The sequence below is a fragment of the Otolemur garnettii genome, unplaced genomic scaffold (assembly GCF_000181295.1).
Source record: "Otolemur garnettii isolate 467f Iridium unplaced genomic scaffold, OtoGar3 scaffold00031, whole genome shotgun sequence".
NCBI classification, from domain to species: domain Eukaryota; kingdom Metazoa; phylum Chordata; class Mammalia; order Primates; family Galagidae; genus Otolemur; species Otolemur garnettii.
The window spans coordinates 1,983,162-1,996,712 of record NW_003852426.1 but is presented as its reverse complement, the minus strand read 5'-3'; the positions used below and the strand labels follow the sequence as shown (position 1 = coordinate 1,996,712).

The following is a 13,551-nucleotide window of genomic DNA, read 5'->3' as shown; positions in this document are numbered from 1 at the left end:
CAGCTGTTATTGTTGTTTGGCGGGCCCGGGCTGGATTCGAACCTGCCACCTTAGGTGTATGTGGCTGGTGCCTTAGCCACTTGAGCCATAGGCACCAAGCCTGCTTCTCCATTCTTATTATGCTTTACTAAGAGCAATATGTTTCACTTCCATCAGTTAATACAAAAGATGTAAAGTCTCCATCTTTTTAAATGGCTGAATAGTATTCCATGGTATACATATGCCACAGCTTGTTAATCCATTCCTGGGTTGGTGGGCATTTAGGCTGTTTTCCACATTTTGGAGATTGTAAATTGACCTGGGATAAACAGTCTAGTGCAAGTGTCCTTATGGTAAAAGGATTTTTTTTCTTTAGGGTAGATGCTCAGTAATGGGATTGTGGGATCAACTCTGAGGTCTAGTTTGAGTTCTTTGAGGGTTCTCCATACTTCCTTCCAAAAAGGTTGTATTAGTTTGCAGTCCCACCAGCAGTATAAAAAAGTGTTCTCTTGTCTCTACATCCATGCAGCATCTGTAGTTTTGAGATTTTGTAATGTGGGCCATTTTTGCTGGGGTTAGATGATGTCTCAGGGTGGTTTTGATTTGCATTTCTCTGATAATTAGGGACAATGAGCATTTTTTCATATGTTTGTTAGCCATCCATCTGTCTTCTTTAGAGAAGGTTTCATTCATCTCTCTTGCCCATTGATATAAGGGAGTATTGAATTTTTCACGTTGATTAATTTGAGTTCTCTGTCAATACTAGTTATCAAGCTTTTGTCTTATTCAAAATATGCAAATATCATTTCCCATTGTGTAGGTTGTCTATTTGCTTTGATTGTTATCTCCTTAACTGTACAGAAGATTTTCAGTCTAGTTAAGTAATATTTATTTATTTTTGTTGCTATTGCAATTGCCATGGAAGTCTTCTTCAAAGAGTCTTTCCCCATGCCAGTATCTTCAAATGTTTTTCCCATGCTTTCCTTGAGGATTTTTATCATTTTATTCCTTAAACTTAGGTCTTTTATCCATCTTGAATTAATTTTTGTGAGTGGAGAAAGGTGCGGGTCCACTTTCAGTCTTTTACATGTGGATATCCAGTTCTCCCAGCACCATTTATTGAATAGGGATTTTTTTCCTCCAGTGTATGTTCTTGTTTGGTTTATCAAAGATTATGTGGCTATCTGAGAAAGGGAAGGGGGGGATACAAATATAAGAGGGTCCTTATCTAACAAAAGCAATCAGTGTAACCTGCTTCTGTGTATCCTCGATGAATCCCCAACAATAAAAAAAAAAAAAAAGATTATGTGGCTGTAAGATGTTAGTTTCATCTCCTGGTTTTTTATTCAGTTCCAGATGTCTATGTCTCTATTTTTGTGCCAATTCCATTCTGCCTTGAGAACTATGGCCTTGTAGTACAGCCTAGAGTCTGGTATGCTGAGGCCCCTGGGTTTGTTTTTACTACTAAGAACTGCCTTAGCTGTATGGGTTTTTCCCTGGTTCCATACAAAATACAGAATTATTTTTGCCAAGTCTTGAAAATACAATGTTGGCATTTTAATAGGGATGCCATTGAATCTGTAAATTGCTTTGGAAAGTATAAACATTTTAACAATGTTGATTCTTCCCAGCCACGAGCATGGTTATGTTCTTTCATTCGTTAGTATCTTTTGCTATTTCTTTTCTTAGAGTTTCACAATTTTCTTTATAGAGGTCCTTCACCTCTTTGGGGAGGTATATTCCTAGGTATTTCATTTTCTTTGAAACTACTGTGAAGAGAATTGTGTCCTTAGCGTCTCATCTTGGCTGTTTTTGGCACATACAAAGGCTACTGATTTGTGGACATTGATTTTGTATCCTGAGACATTACTGTATTTTTTGATCACTTCCAGGTGTTTTCTGGTTGAGTGTTTGGTATCCTCTAAGTATAAGATCATATCATCAGCACAGAGGGAGAGTTTGATGTCCTCTGCTCCCATTTGGATGCCATTTATTGCCTTCTCTTGCCTAATTGTCTTAGCTAGAACTTCCAGTACTATGTTGAATAGCAGTGGCGAAAGAGGACAAGTTCTTAGTGGAAAAGCTTTCAGTTTTACTCCATTCAGTACAATATTAGCTGTGAGTTTGTCATAGATGGCTTTAATCAGTTTAAGAAATGTGCCACTGGGTGGCACCTGTGGCTCAAAGGAGTAGGGTGCCGGGCCCATATGCTGGAGGTGGCCAAAAAACAGCAAAAAAAAAAAAAAAAAAAGGGGGCCACCTATGCCTATACTCTTCAGTGTTCTAATTAGAAAAGGATGCTGGTTTTATTGAATGCTTTTTTTGCATTTATTGAGAGGATCATATGTTCTTTGTTTTTGCTTCTGTTGATAGGGTGAATTACATTTATGGACTTGCGTAGATTAAACCAGCCTTGCATCCCTGGGATGAAACCTACTAGATCCTGGTGTATGACTTTTTTGATGATAAGCTGTAATCTATTGGCTAGGATTTTGTTGAGAATTTTTGCATCTATATTCAGTAGTGAAATTGGTCTGAAGTTCCCCTTTTTAGTTGGGTCTTTTCTTGGTTTTGGTCTCAGGCTGATATTTGCTTCATAGAACATGTTAGGGAAGATTCCTTCCTCTTCACTTTTTTTGGAATAATTTCTGCAGTGTGGGAATAAGCTCTTCCTTAAAGGTTTGATAGAATTCTGGTGTGAAGCCATCTGGACCAGGGCATTTTAACTGTACTGTCTATATATGTAAAGATTTCTTCTCTCTCCAGCTCCAATTATCACAGGGCAAATACAGCAATGGCAGGAAGGAATTAGTGCTGAGCCTGGTGATCTGATGAAAGCTCTGAGTGAGACCTTATTTTACCCTTAGGTGCTTCTGAGTCAATGCAGAGATTTTCCTGCCTCCATTTGGGCCATGATTTGATTAAGACCTATAAGCCCTGAGACCTCTCCAGCTCCTCATCAGAAATGACAGAGAATCACACAGGTACAGTGGCTTTCACCTTAATCCCATGGACTTGGGCAGCCAAGGTGAAAGAGTCACTTGAGGCCGGGAGTTTGAGACCAGATGGGTAACACACTGAGACCTGTATCTAGAAACAAGTATAAGAAAGTAGAAAATTAGCCATGTTTCTTTTATGGGCTGTGATAAACTTACAAGTGCAGGCATCTCTTTGTTATAATGATTTCTTTTCCTTTGAGCAAGTACCCAATAGTGAGACTGCTGGATCCAGTGGTAGTTCTATCCTTAGTTCCTTGAGAAATAGAGGTTGCACTAATTTATACCCCTACAAACAGTATATAAGTGTTCTCTTTTGTCTAAAGAGAGAACATCTGTTATTTTTGGACTTTTCAGTATTAGGCATTCCAACTGGATAAGGTGACAACTCATTATGGTTTTAGTTCGCATTTCTCTGATGATTAGGTGTGTTGAGCATTTTTTCACATGCTTATTGGCCATTTGTATGTCTGTCTTCTTTTGAAAAATATCAGTTCATGTGCTTTATCCACTTCTTAATGGGATTATTTGTTTTCATAATTGCTGCTATTTGAGTTCCTCATGGTGTCTGGATATTAACTTGCAAATATCTTCTCCCATTCTTCAGATTGATCTTCACTCTGTTGATTATTTATTTTTCTGGGCAGAAGCTTTTTATTTTCATTAAGTTGAATTTGTCTCTTTTGTGTTTATTGCATTTGCTTTTTTTCCCACTACAATAATCTCAGACTACTTTTATATAAAAACTTCAGGATACATAAAGCACATATTTCAGCTTTCAAAGATGCCATTTAGATTGCACATATTAAACAGCTACAGCATAGCTCACAATGGCACAAATATGCCTAACACATGAACACTATTAATATTTCATCCTTTGTTAATAGTCAGAAAGAACTGTGTGGTTTGAAAGGTGCTTGAACTTATGTGTGGTCATTAAAATGCAATACGTATTTCAAGTATGGCCATATAACGGCAGGCAATTAATCCAATATCACTATAAAACTCAAAGCCATAAAAATAAAGGCAGAAAACTCGGTTTCTCTACCTTTCGTTACGTAGGTAGATATCAGGACCTTACTGTAGAAGATATGACAAGTCTTACATATGGTTTCCCTAGAACATAATGGAGTTTCATAAACTACAAAAGATGTTAAGATCCATAGTTTGCTTCTTCAAATGCTTTTCTTGCCTGTTTCAATTCTTCATTCGTAGTAAGCAAGTCTTTAACCCTAGCAAACTTCCTGGGATCCTTTCGAATCAAGATGATATCTTCAACTTGTACTCAACCTTGTTTGCCAATAGACATGGCCTTGTGAGTCATTTCAGTAACGAACTCTATGAGGATTCTCGTGTTCTCCAAAGCCATATACCATACATCTCAATTCTTCAGAAAAAAGTCTCTGTCTTTTACACTGTCCACCTTCTGAACCTCCTCCAATTGCTTCATTTTCATTCTCAAAAGCAGAGTCTTCCTGCTCATCTGCCACCCCATCAGCCCGCCTGCATACAGAACCCAGCAGGCTCCCTCTCAACAAGTTTCAGTACTTTTGCAGCCTCACTTCCAGTGACTTCCACATTAAAGTGAGTTTTTATTTTATTTTATTTTTTAGCTAAAATAGTTAACGGTTTTATTTTCACATTTCACAATACAAATGAATTGTTTGAATTTACTTCTTCCCTTCAAAACTATTCTCTCTTTGACAGGAAGGAAGAGCAAGTCTTCCTTACCATGATAGAAAACACCCAGAATCACAGCACCATGATCTCCTGGTGAAACAGAGCAAGTAATATGAAACTGACATAAAGAAAAGTCCCCTCTACCCTCATCTGTCTGGTCAAGTCATTCCAGGATGAGTGGGCACCAACAAGGGAGAAGCAAGGGGTCTCATCATTGGGGGCCCAGGCATCATTGGCATGTGACCTCCCATGGGCGGCCTCATTCCAGGAGTGGGTCCCACTAGCATCATCCCAGGAGGAGGGGGACCCATCATCGGCATCATGGGAGGGCCCCACATATGGGATGCTGGCATCATACCAGGATGAGGAGGATCCGGAAGATTGTGGGAAGGTGGAATCATTGCCCCTGCAGGAGGAGGGGCAGAGAATGGAGTAGGAGGTACTTTTCCTTGTTGAAATGTAGCTGTTCTTTTGTCAGTCAGGCTCTGGGCCTGCTCTGCCATCCATTCTGATAGTAGTCCCTCACATTCTCTTTGTGCTTCCTCCCACTGCAGTGTGTCTTTCTCACAGATGGAGAGTCATGGATGAAATATGTATTGCAGTAGTCACAATAAAACTTGGGCATATTCCCTCCTGGCTATTGGCAACTCCTTTCTAAATTGAATTTTTAAAAACAAGCCTCCATACCAGTGTGGGAGGAAAGAACGGTAGAGTGGGGGAAAGGAAGTCTGCTGTATTGGTAATAAAGCTTCAAGTTCATCCCATCATGGATTTCATAGTCCTCTAGAGACACGTGGTCCTTAAAAATCATGTCACTTCTTAAGGACAATCTTGTTCTTAACGGGTGCCAGTTTGGGCTGCAATCAGCTTCTTAAGTCCCTAATGGTGTCATCGATGTTGCATTTAATGTGGACCTTCTTCCCCAGAAGAAGGTTGTTGTCATTGCAAACAAGCTCAATCATCCTGGCTGGAGCTCCAAACTCAAACTTCCAACCTGAAGACACCACAACCTGCAGCCTCAAGTGCTCTGATGGAGGAGATTTTAAAAACCATGAGAGATTCTTTGACAATCTCCACGCATTTGAAAACCATTGGAAGGCATGTCCAATCTCTACTTCAGCCTTTCAGAGCAACACAGCACTGCTCTGAATAGCATTACTTAAATACCATTGCATTTGCTTTTGAGGTTTAGTCATGAATTCCTTGCCTAGGCCAATTCCAGAAGAATTTTTCCTAGGTTTTCTTCTAGTAGTTTTAGATCTGTGATTTAAGTCTTTAATTCTTCTCAAGGCCTAATTTTTGTATATAGTGAGAGATAAGGGTTCATTCTTTCTTCTACATATGGGGATTCATTTTTTCCAGCACCATTTATTGGAGAGGGTGTCCTTCAGTGTGTATTCCTGTTGCTCTGGTTAAAGATCAGCTGGCTGTGGATATATGGCTTTAGTTCTGGGTTCTCTATTCTGTTCTGTTAATGTGTGTGTGTATTTTTATACCAGTACTATGCTGTTTTAGTTCTTAGAGGCTTGCAGCATAATTTGAAGTCAGGCAATGTGATGCCTCCAGCTTTGGTTTTTTGCTTAGGATTGTGTTGGCTAGTTGGGCTTTTCTTTTTTCTCTTTAGTTGCATATGAACTTTAGAATTGTCTTTTCCTAATTCTGTGAAAAGTGACTTTGGTATTTTGGTGGGGATGCATTGAATCTGTACATTGTGGCTCAGCGCCTATAGCTCAACCGGCTAAGGCGCCAGCCACGTACACCTAAGGTGGTGGGTTCGAATCCCCAGCCTGGACCCGCCAAACAACAATGACGGCTGCAACCAAAAAATAGCCGGGCGTTGTGGCGGGCGCCTGTGGTCCCAGCTACTTGGGAGGCTGAGGCAAGAGACTCGCTTGAGCCCAGGAGTTGGAGGTTGCTGTGAGCTGTGATGCTACGGCACTCTACCCAGGGGGACAGCTTGAGGCTCTGTCTCAAAAAAAAAAGAATCTGTACATTGCTTTGGGCAGGATGATCATTTTAGTATTAATTCTTTCCATGAGCATAGGTGTATTTCTAGTTTGTGCTAGCTACAATGTCTTTCATCAGTGTTTTGTAGTTTGTATAGCAGAAATCTTCACATCTTGATTACATACATTCTTAAGTTTTCTTTTTCTAACTATTGTAAATGGGGTTGCCTTCTTGATTTAGTTCTTAGCTGTATCATTATTGATGATTTTTATACATTGCTTTTGAATCCTGAGACATTATTGAATTCATTTATAAAATGTAAGAGTTTTTGGAGACGTCTTTAGGTTTCTAGACCTAAGATCCTATCCTCGGGGATGAGCGACAATTTGACGTCCTCTTTTCCAATTTTGTTGCCTTTCACTTTTTGCTCTTGTCTGAGTGTTCTGTTTAGGACTTCCGGTACTATGTTGGGTAAGAGTGGTGATAGTAGGAATTGGTGTCTCATTCCAGTTCTTAAAGGGAATTTGTTCAACTTTTTCTCATTGAGTATGATATTGGCTGTGTGTTTATCACATATGGCCTTTAGAATTTTGAGCTATGTCTCTTCTATCCTTAGTTTGTTAATGATTTTTACCAGGAAGGGATCCTAAATTTTATCCAATGTTTTTATATATCTATTGAAGTGATCATATGGTTTTTGTCCTTAATTCTATTTATGTAATGTGTCACATTCACTGATTTGTGTGTGGTGAAGCATTCTTGCATCCCTGGATAAAACTCATTTGATCATGGTGAATTATCTTTTTGATGTGCTGTTAGATTCAGTTTGCTAGTAACTTGGTGAGCATTTTTGCATCTGTGTTCATCAGGGATCTTGGTCTATAGTTTTCTTTTTCATGTTGCATCCTTGCCTGGTTTTGGTATTAGAATGATGTGGCTTCCTTGAGTAAGTTAGGGCAAATTCCCTTTTCATTAATTTTTTGGAACACTTTCAGGGGGATTAATATTAGGTTTTTTTGGTATGTTTAGTAGAATTCAGCTGTGAATGCTTCTGGCCCTGAGTTTTTTGTTGTTTTTGCTATTAGGAGATTTTTTTTTGTTTTATTACTGAATCAATCTCTCTCTCATTATTGTTCTGTTTGGGGGATCTATTTCTTTCTAGTTCAGTCTTGGGAGGGTGTATATTTCCAGGAATTTATCCATGTTTTCTAGGTTTTCTAATTTGTGAATGTATCATTATTCATAATAAATAGTCTTTCATGATCTTCTGTATTTCTGTGGAATCACTTACAATGTCTCCTTTGTAATGCTTATATTGTTTATCTTAATCTTCTCTTATTATTATTTTTTTATCTCAAATTAATATGAGGGTACAAATTTCAGGTTCCATTGTTCTCACTTCCAAGGTAGAGTTAAAGTTGTAGAAGAGCCCTTCACCCAAAAGGGCATGTTGAATATTCTCCCTTTGTGCATATTAGGTGAGATCCCACCAATGGCCCTTCCCACCACCCTTCCCTCTTATTAGACTATATTTGTGTTTTATCATTTGTATGGTTGTGTAATTGCTTATATATTGGTTTTATATTAGTATTAAGTACACTGGATAATTTGTTTCTCAGTTCTTGAGATATTTTACTAAGAATGTGTTACAACCCCATCCAGGTAAACATAAAAGATGTAACATCTCTATCTTTTCTTGTAGCTGAATAGTATTCCATGGTATACATATACCAGTTTCTTAATCCATTCATGGGTTGATGGGCATTTGGGTTGCTTCCAAGATTTGGCAATTATTAATTGGGCTGTAAAAAACATTCTGATGCAAGTGTCTTTGTGATAAAAAGATTTTTGTTCTTCTGAGTAGATACCTAGTCTAGTAATGGGATTGTGGGATGAAATGGAAGGTCAACTTTTAGTTCTTTGGGAATTCAGTAGGTCTGGAATAGGACCTTAAAATCACATTTCTAACAAGTTCCCAGCTGATGCCAATGCTGCTTGTCCTAGATACCCACTTTGACAACCACCACCTAAGCCAGTCTGGCTTGGTTTCTATTATCAGAAGATTCTGGAAGAGAGCTGTGAGGCAGAGGAACAGGATCAACTGGACCATACCTCGCCCCTCCTAGGGAGCTGCCCACCTCACAGCTATAGTGTTTGATTTCCTTGGGAATGGGAATGGCAGACACCCAGGAAAGAGCTAAGTGTGAGTCAGAGGGTGGTCCAGAGGCAGGGCTTTACACATAGCTCTGGGGGCTTCTGCTCAGTCAGGTCCTTCCCATATCTCCATCTTGAGCTCCAGGCCTTGCTCTGCTGCCCTCAGCTGTTTGGGCCTGGATGTGCCCAGAGGAGCTTTGAGTATAATTTCTGAGCATAGTTTCCCCCTCAAGACAGGGGGACCTAGTGTGACAAGCATTCACAAACTAGCAGGGATAACAGAATGTGCTAATAATGAGGGCCTTGAAAACTGGCGGATGGTTTCAATCTTGTGTTCTGCAGCATGACCAAAGTGTTTGCTTCATAAATATTACAGCCTTGATCCCACGTGGACAGTAGAGGGCACCCTGAGCTCACTGAAGCTACAACTGTGGCCTGGGACCACCTAGAATCCCTTGTAGATTGGGCTTTCAAGCTTACACCAAGATTTGGTCAAAATTTCCTTCACCAAACAAATTGCTTTTGTTAATTAATCATGCACTTATTTTGCCTTTTAATGAAAGAAACTCATATATGTAAAGAAAGATAATGCAATTAAAAAGAAAGCAACATAGTGAATTAAAATGATAGTAAACATCCTTGTTTAAGAAATCTGTTTTACAATTTTTTTTATATTAAAGAAAGTAAAAAGAATTATTTCTATGAGTTTTCTTAAGGTTTTTACTTTTCATTTGCTTTGTCTCCTTTAGAATTATTATTTATGGCTCGGCGCCTATGGCTCAACTGGCTAAGGCGCCAGCCACATGCACCTGAGCTGGCAGGTTCGAATCCAGCCCAGACCCACCTAACAATGACGGCTGCAACCAAAAAATAGCCGGGCGTTGTGGCAGGTGCCTGTAGTCCCAGCTACTTGGGAGGCTGAGGCAGGAGACTCACTTGAGCCCAGGAGTTGGAGGTTGCTGTGAGCTGTGATGCCATGGCACTCTACCCAGGACAACAGCTTGAGGCTCTGTCTCAAAAAAAAAAAAAAAAAAAAGAATTATTATTTATTTTGTGGTTTGATTTGGTTAAAAATTCACACGTTTTGAAAGGTAAAAAGTCTCTCTCTTACCTTGACCCATCTCTGACAGGCAGCCATTGACATACGTTTCTTGCTTATTCTTCCAGAGACATTTTATGCTTGTGCAAGCAAAATAGATGTAAGTGCATATAGTCTTCCCCCTGTCACACAGATTTTAGCAAACTACATATGCTTTTCTGCACCTTATTTTTTCCTATAGCACATATCATGGAGACCATCCCAAAAGAGATTAAAAGCTTACTATGTCTTCTTCTTTTCCTTTCATCTTTATTAAAATTTTCATGGTACCCCTTTGCATAGACATGCAATGCTTTTTTTTTTTCCTGAGAGATTGCTCCTTTTGAATGAAATGCTTTGTAACCAGTTTGCTACTGATAGACATTTGGATTCTTTCTTTCTCTATTTGTTTTTTTAGTTGTTACAAACAGAGCTGCAACTTAAAATTTTAAATGTAGTCATTTTGTAGGGCTGCAAGTGTATTTTTGGTATACACGTTCCTACAAAGGGGCTAATGGCTGAATGCGTTTTTAATTTGGACAGAAATTGCCAAATTGCCATTCTTAAACATGTTGCCAGTTTGCAATTACATTTGCGATATGTAAGAGTGCCTGTTCTGGTGTAACTGTTTTGTAAAGTACAGGGAGCCTTCCGTGGATAGGTGATCCTTATAATTCTGGGGATGGGGAACATGAGAGCACTTAGCAAGGCGGGAACTTGTGCATCTGCAGCAACAGGAGCCAGTGAAGGGAACTGAGGAGCAGCCAGTGTAGGAGAAAAGAACAGAACTGGATAGTGTCACAGGAGCCCCTAAGGCGGGGAGGGGAGGAGAGACCGGTACAACCGCTTCAGAGAACAATTTGGCATCATGTAGCCTCATGTGGTCATGGCACGGTTATTCCCCTCCCACATCCACATCCAGGGAAAGTCACTCAGGGAGCAGGGAGGGAAGCCCTTCCCAGGATGTTTATTGCAGCAATGTTTGTAGCAGACAGAGAAAAACTGTAGCACATCCCTCCATGGAATACTATCTAGCAGTTAAAATAGATGGAGTATTTGTATGAACATGGATTCAACCCACAAACCATATAAACTGAAAAAGCAAATCACAGAATGATGCATTCAGTGAGAAACAGTTTATACAAAGTCTAAGAACAGGGAACATATTAAACAAAGGTTTTTTTTTTTTTTAACTTAGTAAAAATATAAAAGCAAACACCAAATGCAAGACACTCCCCTACCTCTGGTGGTCCTTGCTTTGCTCAGTACAGTGTTGACAGACACACATGTGCATCAGAACTGTGCGAAATGGGACTCTGCATGTATTTCCATTATTTTCCACGTGTTCAGTGAATATGTTAAATTGATATGAATTGACCAACCTGGCTGGTAGTTTCACAAAGATCTCATAATTCTCTGCTTTTTTTTTCTAGCTAGAACAACTTCCTAATAAACTTGTGAAGTAAATCCACAGAAATTGAGGGAAATGAATGAAAGGAGAGAGTTGGCTCGGCGCCTGTGGCTCAAGCAGCTAAGGCGCCAGCCACGTACACCTAAGGTGGCGGGTTCGAATCCCCAGCCTGGACCCGCCAAACAACAATGACGGCTGCAACCAAACTATAGCCGGGCGTTGTGTTGGGCACCTGTGATCCCAGCTTCTTGGGAGGTGGAGGCAGGAGACTCACTTGAGCCCAGGAGTTGGAGGTTGCTGTGAGCTGTGATGCCATGGAACTCTACCCAGGGCGATTGAGGCTCTGTCTCAAAAAAAAGAAAAAAAGAAAAAAAAGAAAGGAGAGAGTTGTAGAGAGCGAGGAAGCTGCTGAGAAGTAAAGAAGGGGGAAGAATTGGCAATACTTAGTGCATTAGTGATGGTAACCTCATAGCCTTCCTGGAGTGTGAGCTAAAGCCAGAAGGACATGGACAGAAGGTCAAAGAGGGATGAAAGGCTGTGGGCTTCAGGGGCAAATAGGCCTCAGTGATGAGTCTGGGGGGCTGGGCGGGGCTGGGAAGTAGGTGGGTTCTGAGCATCTGCTTTAGGTCCAGCCTTAGAGAATTCATGTTCATTTAGCTCTTTCCACAGTCCTCAGAGAAATCTTCTAAATAGGCTTTAGTAAGTGAAGAATTAATTCTGCCAACAGTTCCTGGGTCCCTCAGAGAAATTAAATGCTTTGGCCTGGCTTCTGATACAAGGACAATAATGTGAGTTGCTATAGGTATTCCCTCCTAATTCGGGCTATTATTTTGAATAATATGTGAGAAAATCAGCAGATTTTGCCTTCCAGGATAGTTTCTGTTTTTAAAAAGGAAAGTTCTTTATTAGAATGTTTGTGCTACATTATTCTGACAAAAGATTTCTCCCAGAATGTATAAACAACTCCAATGACTCTAGAATATAAAGGCAAACAAACTACAACAACAACAATGAATAAAGATTTAAGCAGACGACTTACAAAGGAAGATACTAAGTGGCCAATATGTGTATGAAGATGGTCCCACTATCAACAGTCATCAGGGAAAATGCAACATAAAACCACAGTGGGAAATCTCTAAGCCCTCATCAGAACACCTAAAAGTAAATGATTCAAAACTATAAATGTTGCCAAGGATGTGGAACAACCTATGTTTTCCTCTATTGCCTATAGGAATATTAAAGAATCCCTTTAAAAATCTGTTTTCTGTCTTCTACTGAAGTTAAACAAACTAGTACCCTGGGGCTGTTATTTCCATTCTTAGGTATTTACTAAAAAGAAATGAAGATAAGTGTACATGGAAACATGTATCAGAATGTTCATGTTTATCTGTAATAACCAAAAACCAGGACTATACCCCAATGTAAAAAAAAATGCAACTAAATCATAGAATGGAAGAGATATCAGCAAGAAAAACGAACAGTTTATGCATGCAACCATATATATAAATCAAATAGATATATTTGTGGCAGATGCAAAAAGCCAAATCCAAAGGAGCCCATATTGCGTGAGTGCATTCCTGTGATGTTTTAAAACTGGTAAAACTACCCTGTAGTGAGAGTCATCAGATCAGTGGCTGCTGGGAGATGGGTGGCTGCCTGGAAGGTGGCAAAGGAAACTTTCTATATCTTGATGGGGTCACAGATGATATGGCATGCCTGTGTTTGTTGAAATGCACTGATAGATTAGTTACATGTTAATAGGACAGTTTGAAATGCATACAATAAAAAATTATATTGTTATGAAAAAAGTGATCAGTAAAAAAAAGTATTAGCAAACTGAATCCAGTAACACAGAAAGTCTAAAGGATTATACACCATGATCGAGTGGGATATCAGCCAGGGATGCAAGCATGTGCCACATATGCAAATCAGTAAATGTGATACATCTCGGCAACATAAAAGCACATGATCGTCTCAATAGATGTAGAAAAAGCATTTGATAAAATTCAATATTCCTTCATATGAAAAGCTCTAAACAAACCAGGCATAGAAGGAATGTACCTCAACATGATGAAGGTTGTCTGTGACAACATACTAACATCGTGCTGAGTGGGAGAAAGCTGAAAGTCTTCCCTGTAAGAACTGGAACAGGGATGTTAAAACAGGGATGCCTGCCTTCATCACGTTTATTCAACATAGTACTGGATATCTTGGCCAGAGCAGTTAGGCAAGAGAAAGAAATAAAGAGCATCCCAATTGGAGAAGAAGAAATCAAAGTAGCCTTGTTTGCAGATGACATGATGTTA

The 13,551-nt window shown here is 39.6% G+C and overlaps 4 pseudogenes across 1 annotated transcript in view; 1 reads left to right on the top strand and 3 right to left on the bottom strand.

Moving 5' to 3' along the window:
- Positions 1-13,551, bottom strand: part of LOC100955318 — a 315,223-nt pseudogene that overhangs the window by 187,812 nt on the left and 113,860 nt on the right.
- Positions 1-13,551, top strand: part of LOC100957211 — a 91,713-nt pseudogene that overhangs the window by 33,617 nt on the left and 44,545 nt on the right. The gene's annotated exons all lie outside the window — the stretch shown is intronic.
- Positions 4,129-4,739, bottom strand: LOC100956898 (annotated as a pseudogene).
- Positions 4,802-5,280, bottom strand: LOC100960989 (annotated as a pseudogene).